Genomic DNA, 12,164 nt, shown 5'->3' with positions numbered 1-12,164 from the left:
TGAAGCGTGATTCATCACTCCAGTGAACACGTTTCAATTGCTCCAGAGTCCAATGGAGGCAAACTTTACACCACTCCTGGCGACGCTTGTCATTGCTCATGGTTGTCTTAGGCTTGTGTGTGGCTGCTTGGCCATGGAAACCCATTTCATGAAGCTCCTGACAAACAGTTATTGAGCTGATGGTGCTTCCAGAGGCAGTTTGGAACACAGGAGTGAGTGTTGCAACCGAGCACTGCACTCGACTGTCCCGTTCTGTGAGCTTCCGTGGACTACCACTTCGCAGCTGAGCCGTTGTTGCTCCTAGACGTTTCCACTTCACAATAACAGCTCTAGCAGGGTAGAAATTTGACGAACTCGTTGGAAAGGTGGCGTCCTATGACGGTGCCACTTTGAAAGGAACTGAGCTTTTCAGTAAGGTCATTCTATGCCAATGTTTGTCTATGGAGATTACATGGCTGTGTGCTCGATTTTATACAACTGTCAGAAATGCGTGTGGCTGAAATAGCCGATTCATTTGAAGGGGTATCCACATACTTTTATATATATAGTGTACCTTAAACCGATGAAAGCTGAAGAGATCCATAGACCCCTCCAGCTCAGGGCCGTAACTACGCTTAAAAAACCCATAAATGTAACTTCCAAATTGTTGGTCCCATGTTTTATGAGCTGAAATAAAACTCCTAGACATTTTACATTGGCAGAAAATGCTTATTTCTGTTCGTGAGCATTTCTCTTTTGCTAAAATAATCCATCCACGTGATACCTGTGGCATATCAACAAGCTGATTAAACAGCATGATCAATACACAGGTGCACCTTGTGCTGGGGACAATAAAAGGCCACTTTAAAACGTGTAGTGTGTTCATTTCTCTACCATAAGACGCCTCCAATGTTGTGTTAGAGAATTTGGCAGTACATCCCAACCGGCCTCACAACCGCAGACCACGTGTAACCACGCCAGCCTAGGAACTCCACATCTGGCTTCTTCACCTGAAGGATCATCTGAGACCATCCACCCGGACAGCTGATAAAACTGAGGAGTACTTCTATGTCACGCCCTGGCCATAGAGAGGTTTTTATTCTCTATTTTGGTTAGGCCAGGGTGTGATTAGGGTGGGCATTCTATGTTTTCTATTTCTTTGTTTTTGGCCGCGTGTGGCTCCCAATCAGAGGCAGTTGTCTATCGTTGTCTCTGATTGGAAATCATACTTAGGCAGCCTTTTTCCCACCTGTGTCTTGTTGGTAGTTTTCTGTTTCGTGTCATTACCTGACAGAACTGTGCACTTTCGTTTTTTCACTTTGTTATTTTGTTCGTGTTTTTTGGTAAATAAATAATCATGAACACTTTCGCGGCCAAAAACAAACACTTGATCCACTCCTTCCGACGACAGGCGTTACATTCCATCTGTAATAAAGCCCTTTTGCAGGGAAAAACCTCTTTCTGATTGGCCCCTGCCCAGTCATGTGAAATCCATAGATTAGCCTAATTTACTTTATTTCAATTGACTGATTTCCTTATATGAACTGTAACGCAGTATATTTTTGTATAAGCACTGCACATGATGTTTGAGTCGCAAACAACAAACCATTACATTTCTCAGTAAACGTATTCTCTTTTATCTGAAGTTGTGTCCACATGTTGTGTTGTGCTGTCTTTTGAGCATAGTGTGACTGGTAGCTAGCCTATTATCAGATCTGCCCTTTAGCAATCTTCTCTGTTGTGTTTGTTGTCATGGCAAACATAGTCTGACAATTAATGAATAAAGACGTGGGAGAGCAGCCCAAAGTTTGCATTATAACTTAACATAGATGACAGAGATACAAGTGATTGTTGGGTCTTTCCAGGGAACTGTCAACATGGAGAAAATGCCCTTCAAACAAATCGAGCCACTTTCCATGGCAGGCTGTCACAGTGCAGTTTGTCTACAGGCCAGGCATTTGAAAGTACCCAATTGTCATACTTGAGTAAAAGTAAAAATACCTTAATGACTCAAGTCAAAGTACAAATCAGCCAGTAAAATACTAATTGAGTTTAAATCAAAATGTATTTGGTTCTAAATATACACAACTATCAAAAGTAAAAGTAGAAATCATTTCAAATTCCTTATATTAAGCAAAGCAGGCGGCACCATTTTCTTTTTTTCAGCCAAGGGCTCAATCCATCACTCAGACATAATTTACAAACAAAGCATGTGTGCTTAGTGAGTCCGCCAGATCAGAGGCAGCCGGAATGACCAGAGATGTTCTCTTGATAATTGTGTGAATTAGAGAATTTTCCTGTCCTGCGAAGCATCCAAAATGTAATGGGTACTTTTGGGTGTTAGGGAAAATGTAAGGAGTAAAAAATACATTATTTTCTTTGGAATGTAGTGGAGTTAAATAAAAGTTGTCAAAAAAATAAATAGTCAAAGTACATATACCTCAAAAAACTACTTAAGCAGTACTTAAAAGTATTTTTACTTAAGTACTTTAAACCACTGCAAAATAGACAAACTATGATCAAGAATATCCTACCAATGGCCGTTAAAGACTGCAACACTGAAGCATGCATGAGAGCATCAGCTGTTCCGGACGACTGTGTGATCACGCTCTCTGTAGCCAATGTGATTAAGACCTTTAAACAGGTCATTATTCACAGGGCCAGATGGATTACCAGGACGTGTACCCCCAGCATGCGTGGACCAGCTGGCAAGTATCTTCATTGACATTTTCAACCTCTCCCTGACAGAGTCTGTAATACCAACATGTTTCAAGCAGACCACCATAGTCCCTGTGCCCAAGAACACTAAGGTAACCTGCCTAAATTGCTTGACATCATGGGAAAATCAAAAGAATCAGCCAAGACTTCAGAAAAAAAATTGTAGACCTCCACAAGTCTGGTTCATGCTTGGGAGCAATTTCCAAACGCCTGAAGGTACCACGTTAATCTGTACAACCAATAGTACGCAAGTATAAACACCATGGGACCACGCAGCCATCATACCGCTCAGGAAGGAGATGCAATTCTGTCTCCTAGAGATGAACGTACTTTGAGGCGAAAAGTGCAAATCAATCTGTTGTGGTCTGGGTGTAGCTGGTGCAAAGGAGTCAGGCGCAGGACAGCAGAGATGAGTAACACAAGTAACTTTACTCAAATATTCCAATAACATGTCGTAATACCGAGCCCACAATAATGGACCGAACATACATAAAACAATCACGCACAAAAACCATGGTGAAAACAGAGGGTTAAATAATGAACAAGTTATTGGGGAATTGAAACCAGGTGTGTAAAACAAAGACAAAACAAATGGGAAATGAAAAGTGAATCGGCGATGGCTAGAAGGCAGGTGACGTCAACCGCTGAACGCCGTCTGAACAAGGAGAGGGACCGACTTCGGCGGAAGTCGTGACACAATCCCAAAACAACAGCAAAGGACCTTGTGAAGATGCTGGAGGAAACAGGTACAAAAGTATCTATATCCACAGCAAAACTAGTCCTATATCAGCATAACCTGAAAGGCCGCTCAACAAGGAAGAAGCCACTGCTCCAAAACCGCCATATAAAAGCCAGACTATGGTTTGCAACTGCACATTGGGACAAAGATCGTAGTTTTTGGAGAAATGTCCTCTGGTCTGATGAAACAAAAAAATAACTGTTTGTCCATAATGACCATTGTTATGTTTGGAGGAAAAAAAGAACACCATCCCAACCTTGAAGCACGAGGGTGGCAGCATCATGTTGTGGGGGTGCTTTGCTGCAGGAGGGACTGGTGCACTTCACAAAATAGATGGCATCATGAGGCAGGAAATTATGTGGATATATTGAAGCAACTTCTCAAGACATCAGTCAGGAAGTTAAAGCTTGGTCGCAAATGGGTCTTCCAAATGGACAAGGACCCCAAGCATACCTCCAAAGTTGTGGCAAAATGGCTTAAGGACAACAAAGTCAAGGTATTGGAGTGGCCATCACAAAGCCCGGACCTCAATCCTACAGAAAATTTGTGGGCAGAACTGGAAAAGCGCGTACGAGCAAGGAGGCCTACAAACCTGACTCAGTTACACCAGCTCTGTCAGGAGGAATGGGCCAAAATTATTGTGGGAAGCTTGTGGAAGGCTACCGAAAATGTTTGACCCAAGTTAAATAATTTAAAGGCAATGCCTCCAAATACTAATTGAGTGTATGTAAACATCTGACCCACTGGGAATGTGATGAAATAAATAAAAGCTGAAATAAATCATTCTCTCTACTATTATTCTGACATTTCACATTCTTAAAATAAAGTGGTGATCCTAACTGACCTAAAACAGGGAATATTTTCTAGAATTAAATGTCAGGAATTGGGAAAAACTGAGTTTTTAAATGTACACTGCTCAAAACAATAAAGGGAACACTTAAACAACACAATGTAACTCCAAGTCAATCACACTTCTGTGAAATCAAACTGTCCACTTAGGAAACAACACTGATTGACAATAAATTTCACATGCTGTTGTGCAAACGGAATAGACAACAGGTGGAGATTATAGGCAATTAGCAAGACACCCCCAATAAAGGAGTGGTTCTGCAGGTGATAACCACAGACCACTTCTCAGTTCCTATGCTTCCTGGCTGATGTTTTGGTCACTTTTGAATGCTAGCGGTGCTTTCACTCTAGTGGTAGCATGAGACGGAGTCTACAACCCACACAAGCGGCTCAGGTAGTGCAGCTCATCCAGGATGGCACATCAATGCGAGCTGTGGCAAGAAGGTTTGCTGTGTCTGTCAGCGTAGGGTCCAGAGCATGGAGGCGCTACCAGGAGACTGGCCAGTACATCAGGAGACGTGGAGGAGGCCGTAGGAGGGCAACAACCCAGCAGCAGGACCGCTACCTCCGCCTTTGTGCAAGGAGGAGCAAGAGGAGCACTGCCAGAGCCCTGCAAAATGACCTCCAGCAGGCCACAAATGTGCATGTGTATGCTCAAACGGTCAGAAACAGACTCCATGAGGGTGGTATGAGGGCCCGACGTCCACAGGTGGGGGTTGTGCTTACAGCCCAACACCGGGCAGGACGTTTGGCATTTGCCAGAGAACACCAAGATTGGCAAATTCGCCACTGGCGCCCTGTGCTCTTCACAGATGAAAGCAGGTTCACACTGAGCACATGTGACAGACGTAACAGTCTAGAGACGCTGTGGAGAACGTTCTGCAGCCTGCAACATCCTCCAGCATGACCAGTTTGGCGGTGGGTCAGTCATGGTGTGGGGAGGTATTTCTTTGGGGAGCCGCACAGCCCTCCATGTGCTCGCCAGAGGTAGCCTGACTGCCATTAGGTACCGAGATGAGATCCTCAGACCCCTTGTGAGACCATATGCTGGTGTGGTTGGCCCTGGGTTCCTCCTAATGCAAGACAATGCTAGACCTCATGTGGCTGGAGTGTGTCAGCAGTTCCTGCAAGAGGAAGGCATTGATGCTATGGACTGGCCCACCCGTTCCCCAGACCTGAATCCAATTGAGCACATCTGGGACATCATGTCTCGCTCCATCCACCAACTCCACATTGCACCACAGACTGTCCAGGAGTTGGCGGATGCTTTAGTCCAGGTCTGGGAGGAGATCCCTCAGAAAACCATCCGCCACCTCATCAGGAGCATGCCCAGGCGTTGTAGGGAGGTCATACAGGCACGTGGAGGCCACACACACTACTGAGCCTCATTTTTACTTGTTTTAAGGACATTACATCAAAGTTGGATCAGCCTGTAGTGTGGTTTTCCACTTTAATTTTGAGTGTGACTCCAAATCCAGACCTCCATGGGTTGATAAATTTGATTTCCATTGATAGTTTTTGTGTGATGTTTTTGTCAGCACATTCAACTATGTAAAGAAAAAACTATTTATTAAGAATATTTCATTCATTCAGATCTAGGATGTGTTATTTTAGTGTTCCCTTTATTTTTTGAGCAGTGTATTTGGCTAAGTTGTATGTAAACCTCCAACTTCAACTGTATGTGAGAATGCTATTCATTGACCACAGCTCAGCGTTCAACATCATAGTGCCCTCAAAGCTCATCACTAAGCAAGGACCCTGGAACTAAACACCTCCCTCTGCAACTGGATCCTGGCAGGCATAAGCTGTACTTTACATAGACCAAAACGGATGTATAAAACAATCTTAAAATTATCTTCTTTGGTTTAGATACAAGCAATATGAAACCCATAACACAATAAATGAATTTGACTTTGTGAAAATCTGTTTTTTTGGACAACTTGCTTAGGGGAGAGTGGGGTAGGTCAGTTGAGCCAGCCATGTTTCAAGGAAAACATACATAAAATGTATCATGTGACCAAATATTTAGGAAGAAGTCAATATTTCATGTGAAGGGAAAAAAAACATAGAAAAGGTGAGCCAAAGCCAAGTTACAGTACCATTTCATAAACTCTTCCAACTGCCAATCAACTTCTGTCTGAACCCTACATCACAACCACTGACAAAGCACATGGCTGCAATCCTTACACCGTAGAGCAGCTGGAGAGTGTAGTTTCATCACTAGCACATTCTGAGTTCGATTTATATCCATTCATCTAAAATAATTAATTGATTTTAAACCAAAAAACAATTTGTTTTTAAAGATGGACAATATTCATATGAGATGAAAGGCAGGTTCCTATTGAGTTCAGGAAGCCAAGCTAGAGCTCTGTGAGACATTCACAACGATGGGGGCAGATGTTTTCATCAAGAGAGTCCTTTAGAAAATACAGTGGGGCAAAAAAGTATTTAGTCAGCCACCAATTGTGTAAGTTCTCCCACTTAAAAAGATGAGAGAGGCCTGTAATGTTCATCATAGGTACACTTCAACTATGACAGACTAAATGTGAAAAAAAATCCAGAAAATCACATTGTAGGATTTTTAATGAATTTATTTGCAAATTATGGTGGAAAATAAGTATTTAATCACCTACAAACAAGCAAGATTTCTGGCTCTCACAGACCTTCTTTAAGAGGCTCCTCTGTCCTCCACTCGTTACCTGTATTAATGGCACCTGTTTGATCTTGTTATCAGTATAAAAGACACCTGTCCACAACCTCAAACAGTCACACTCCAAACTCCACTATGGCCAAGACCAAAGAGCTGTCAAAGGACACCAGAAACAAAATTGTAGACCTGCACCCGGCTGGGAAGACTGAATCTGCAATAGGTAAGCAGCTTGGTTTGAAGAAATCATCTATGGGAGCAATTATTAGGAAATGGAAGACATACAAGACCACTGATAATCTCCCTTGATCTGGCGCTCCACGCAAGATCTCACCCCGTGGGGTCAAAATGATCACAAGAACGGTGAGCAAAAATCCCAGAACCACACGGGGGCACCTAGTGAATGACCTGCAGAGAGCTGGGACCAAAGTAACAAACGCCTACCATCAGTAACACACTACGCCGCCAGGGACTCAAATCCTGCAGTGCCAGACATGTCCCCCTGCTTAAGCCAGTACATGTCCAGGCCCATCTGAAGTTTGCTAGAGAGCATTTGGATGATCCAGAAGAAGATTGGGAGAATGTCATATGGTCAGATGAAACCAAAATAGAACGTTTTGGTAAAAACTCAACTCGTCGTGTTTGGAGGACAAAGAATGCTGAGTTGCATCCAAAGAACATCATACCTACTGTGAAGCATGGGGGTGGTAACATCATGCTTTGGGGCTGTTTTTCTGCAAAAGGACCAGGACGACTGATCCGTGTAAAGGAAAGAATGAATGGGGCCATGTATCGTGAGATTTTGAGTGAAAACCTTCCATCAGCAAGGGCATTGAAGATGAAACGTGGCTGGGTCTTTCAGCATGACAATGATCCTAAACACACCGCCCGGGCAACGAAGGAGTGGCTTCGTAAGAAGCATTTCAAGGTCCTGGAGTGGCCTAGCCAGTCTCCAGATCTCAACCCCATAGAAAATCTTTGGAGGGAGTTGAAAGTCCGTGTTGCCTAGTAACAGCACCAAAACATCACTGCTCTAGAGAAGATCTGCATGGAGGAATGGGCCAAAATACCAGCAACAGTGTGTAAAAACCTTGTGAAGACTTACAGAAAACGTTTGACCTCTGTCATTGCCAACAAAGAGTATATAACAAAGTATTGAGATAAACTTTTGTTATTGACCAAATACTTATTTTCCACCATAATTTGCAAATAAATTTATTAAAAATCCTACAATGTGATTTTCTGGATTTTTTTTCCTCATTTTGTCTGTCATAGTTGCAGGCCTCTCTCATCTTTTTAAGTGGGAGAACTTGCACAATTGGTGGCTGACTAAATACTTTTTTGCCCCACTGTATGCACATTTTCTCTACCACTAAGCATACAACATGTATTTTACATTTATAAGGAAGGTGAAATCTTATAGTTAGTCGTTTTATAATTTGATTATACTATATTTAGAAAGCATACAAGTAATTTCAAGCCTTGTTCATATTTTTGTTGAATAGGAAATACATCATAAAATATGTCATATTTTTAGCCTATTTGTACAGTGCAGTTGAGGATGTGTCCTCAAAAGTTACTACACCTCAACAATTTATAACTATTTTTACCAGAAATTTGATATTTTAACCTTTCTTGAAGTATGCTACATTATTTGTTATTGTTTATGGCCCTCATGATAATTAATACGTTTTAGGGATTACGTAGATTACATTGAACTGATTTTAAGCCGCAGACTCTGGCTAACCACTCATTTTTTTTTGTTTTAATTAAAATGTCAAGCAATGGTGTACTTTTGACAGCTAAAATATGGCAACATATGGCATAATTAAAACATCCAGCCATGGCGTAATTATGTTACCGCAGTCACACCACAGGTTGCAGATTTATTTGGAGATTGGGTTGAAAACGTGATATGCCAATTTTTTTAACCAAGCACTGTTGGGCTATGTCAGTGGTCACCAACCTTTTTTGAGTTGAGACCACTGAGTCAAAATGCAAGCCGAGATCTACCGTAAATGTTTTATGCTTGACTTAAAAAAATGTAAGCCTATACAACATTAACCTATTAAAAACACTACTGTAGTAATGAGGTTTGTGCAGTAGGCTATAGGCCCAAAACATTATCAACGCAGATTGCCTTTTCTTGAATTGACCTGCCAATGCATTGTTGTTCTTCTCAGCCTAGTTAGAAATATATATATTTAAACATTTGAGCAGTGGTGTAAAGTACTTAAGTAAAAATACTTGAAAGTACTACTTAAGTAGTTTTTCTGGGTATCTTTTACAATGTATATTTTTCACAACTTTTACTTTTACTTCTCCATTACTAAAGACAATATTGTACTTTTTACTCCATACATTTTCCCTGACAACCCAAAGTACTCATTACACTTTGAATGTTTAGCAGAAAAGGAAAATTAGTACCTCGGGGACAAAGACATAACAAGATTTTAGGAGACAGCCAAAATGGATAAACGTTGGAGAGACTACTTTCATTTCAATATGTAGCTTCCTGCACGCAGTACACTGGTGGTGGGAGAAACACTTTCAGGACAATGTGGGGTTTTTTGTATCTGGGCGGTGGGGGACAAAGACAATGTTAACCCAGTTTTGGTGGAGAGTCAAAATGGATAGCCTAAGCTTGGATGAACAATTGAGACACTCCATTCATTTAAAAAAATGTATCTAGCTATACATTACATTCGGAAAGTATTCAGACCCCTTCCCCTTTTCCACATTTTGTAACGTTACAGCCTTATTCTCAAATAGATTAAATAACAAATATTCCTCAAATCTATACACACTACCCCATAATGACAAAGCGGCAGCGTAGCCTAGTGGTTAGAGTGTTGGACTAGTAAACGGAAGGTTGCAAGTTCAAATCCCCGAGCTGACAAGGTACAAATCTGTCATTCTGCCCCTGAACAGGCAGTTAATCCACTATTCCTAGGCCGTCATTGAAAATAAGTATTTGTTCTCAACTTACTTGCCTAGTTAAATAAAGGTTCAAAAAAAAGGTTTAGAGACATTTTTGCAAATGTTTAAAAAAATGTAAAACTGAAATATATTGCTATGACACTCAAAATTGAGCTCAAGTGCATCCTGTTTCCATTGCTCATCATCGATATGTTTCTACAACTTGATTGGAGTCCACCTGTGGTAAATTCAATTGATTGGACATGATTTGGAAAGGCACACAGCTGTCTTTTTAAGGTCCCAAAGTTGACCGTATATGTCAGAGCAAAAAGCAAGCCATGAAGTCGAAGAAATTGTCAGTAGAGTTCCAAGACAGGATTGTGTCAAGTCACAGATCTGAGGAAGGGTACCAAAACATTTCTGCAGCATTGAAGGTCCCCAAGAACACAGTAGCCTCCATCATTCTTAAATGAAAGAAGATTGGAACCACAAAAACTCTTCCCAGAGCTGGCCGACCCTACGGTGAAGCATGGTGGTGGCAGCATCATGCTGTGGGGATGTTTTTCAGTGGTAGGGACAGGGAGACTAGTCAGGAGAGGGAAAGATGAATGGAGCAAAGTACAGAGAGATCTTGATGAAAACCTGCTCCAGAGCACTCAGGATCTCAGACTGGGGCGAAGGTTCACCTTCCAACAGGACAATGACCCTAAGCACACAGCCAAGACATTGCAGGAGTGGCTTCGGGACAAGTCTCTGAATGTCCTTGAGTGGCCCAGCCAGAGCCCGGACTTGAACCCAAATGAACATATCTGGAGAGACATGAAAAAGGCTGTTCAGCAACGCTCCCCATTCAAGGGGTCTAAATATTTTCAATGCACTGTAATGTTAGCTGCCCAAAAGTAATTGTCTGGATCCAGACTGATTAGCTAGCCAGCTAGCTAGCTAACTCAGAAACATTTAGGCAACAAGTAAAATATATAGTAACTGAACCACTATAATAGCCTGAGTAATAATAAGCTTGCCAACTAGCTACAACCATGTTAAATTAACTCAGACAGGGAATAGGCCTAGCTAGCTTAGTAAAATCTATACGTAACTAACGGGTCTAACGTTAGGCTAAATTATTTAGCTACCTACCTGGTGTGAAAGAATGCACCGCACAGTAATGTTAGGCTTACAGAAGACAAGCTTGCTACAGCTACTGACATAGCCAGCTAGCCAAACTTCAACAAAAATCTAAAATTTTTGTTACCACGCAGCACAGGAAAATAGCTTGTTGGCTCAAGCTCAAGATAGCAGGCATGGGGTTGTTTGCTAAAATTGTCTAAAATTGTCAACGACAGATACAGTATGTCATTATTATAGATCGGTCTATTTAACCTGAATGGATAATTAGTAATGTTAGCTATCTTAGCCTTTCTAGCTTTTTACTCACAGTTTTTGGTCAGCTACAACACCTTGCACATTGCAATTCCACTCAGCGCAGGCTGCACTGTCTGGTAGACTTGCTACACAGCTGCAACAATCCTCATTGATGAGCTTACCGGATCACTTTGATCTTCTGGATTTGGTGGGAGAATTAACCCACCCACTGGGCAAATCTCAATCACCCAACATCAATAACCCAGCATTAACAACCCAACCTTGCTCTTTGTAAAACAGCCCAACTAAGTGACCCAATGCCTGTAACCCAGTGAATGGGTTGAACAAACAACCCAATGTTTTTTAGTGTCATATCCAAAACTGCTATATCTAGAGCCATGTATTTAGAGAGTTGGGATTGAGGTTTCTGTATAATGATACATTTACATGACACTGCAACATTCTATGGCTGTTCAGTTGTAAATTAGGTTTCTCTAAATACTTTTTCCACACTTCGGAACATAAAACATCAGATGTTTATTTTAATTTAACCCCTGGTTTAGGTCTAGATTCAGGGCTGGATTCAATCTGTATCACCAAACTAGGCTATGACAGATAATCTTGGGTGATACCAACTGAATCCAGCCCTGAATCTAGATTTTACAGCTGGATTCAATTCCATCCATTTTAGGGTAATATCCGATTGAGCCGACATTTGTAGTGTTTATCGTGAAGGGAAACAACCTATTAACAATAGCCTATCGGCTGCAAACGAACAGCAGGCTGTGTCACTCCAACAATAAGAAGTAATCCATCCTTGACCGTCAAATTAATTCCGACAGACTTTCAATGTCCTTATATCATTGCCTAAAGTTTATATAATCAAACTGAAAAAGCTTCCCCTGATTTATCCTAACAAAAAAACCTGTAAACCCCCCCTCCCCCCATTAA

The sequence above is a fragment of the Oncorhynchus clarkii genome, chromosome 6 (genome assembly GCF_045791955.1).
Source record: "Oncorhynchus clarkii lewisi isolate Uvic-CL-2024 chromosome 6, UVic_Ocla_1.0, whole genome shotgun sequence".
Taxonomy (NCBI): domain Eukaryota; kingdom Metazoa; phylum Chordata; class Actinopteri; order Salmoniformes; family Salmonidae; genus Oncorhynchus; species Oncorhynchus clarkii.
This window is presented reverse-complemented; position numbering follows the sequence as displayed.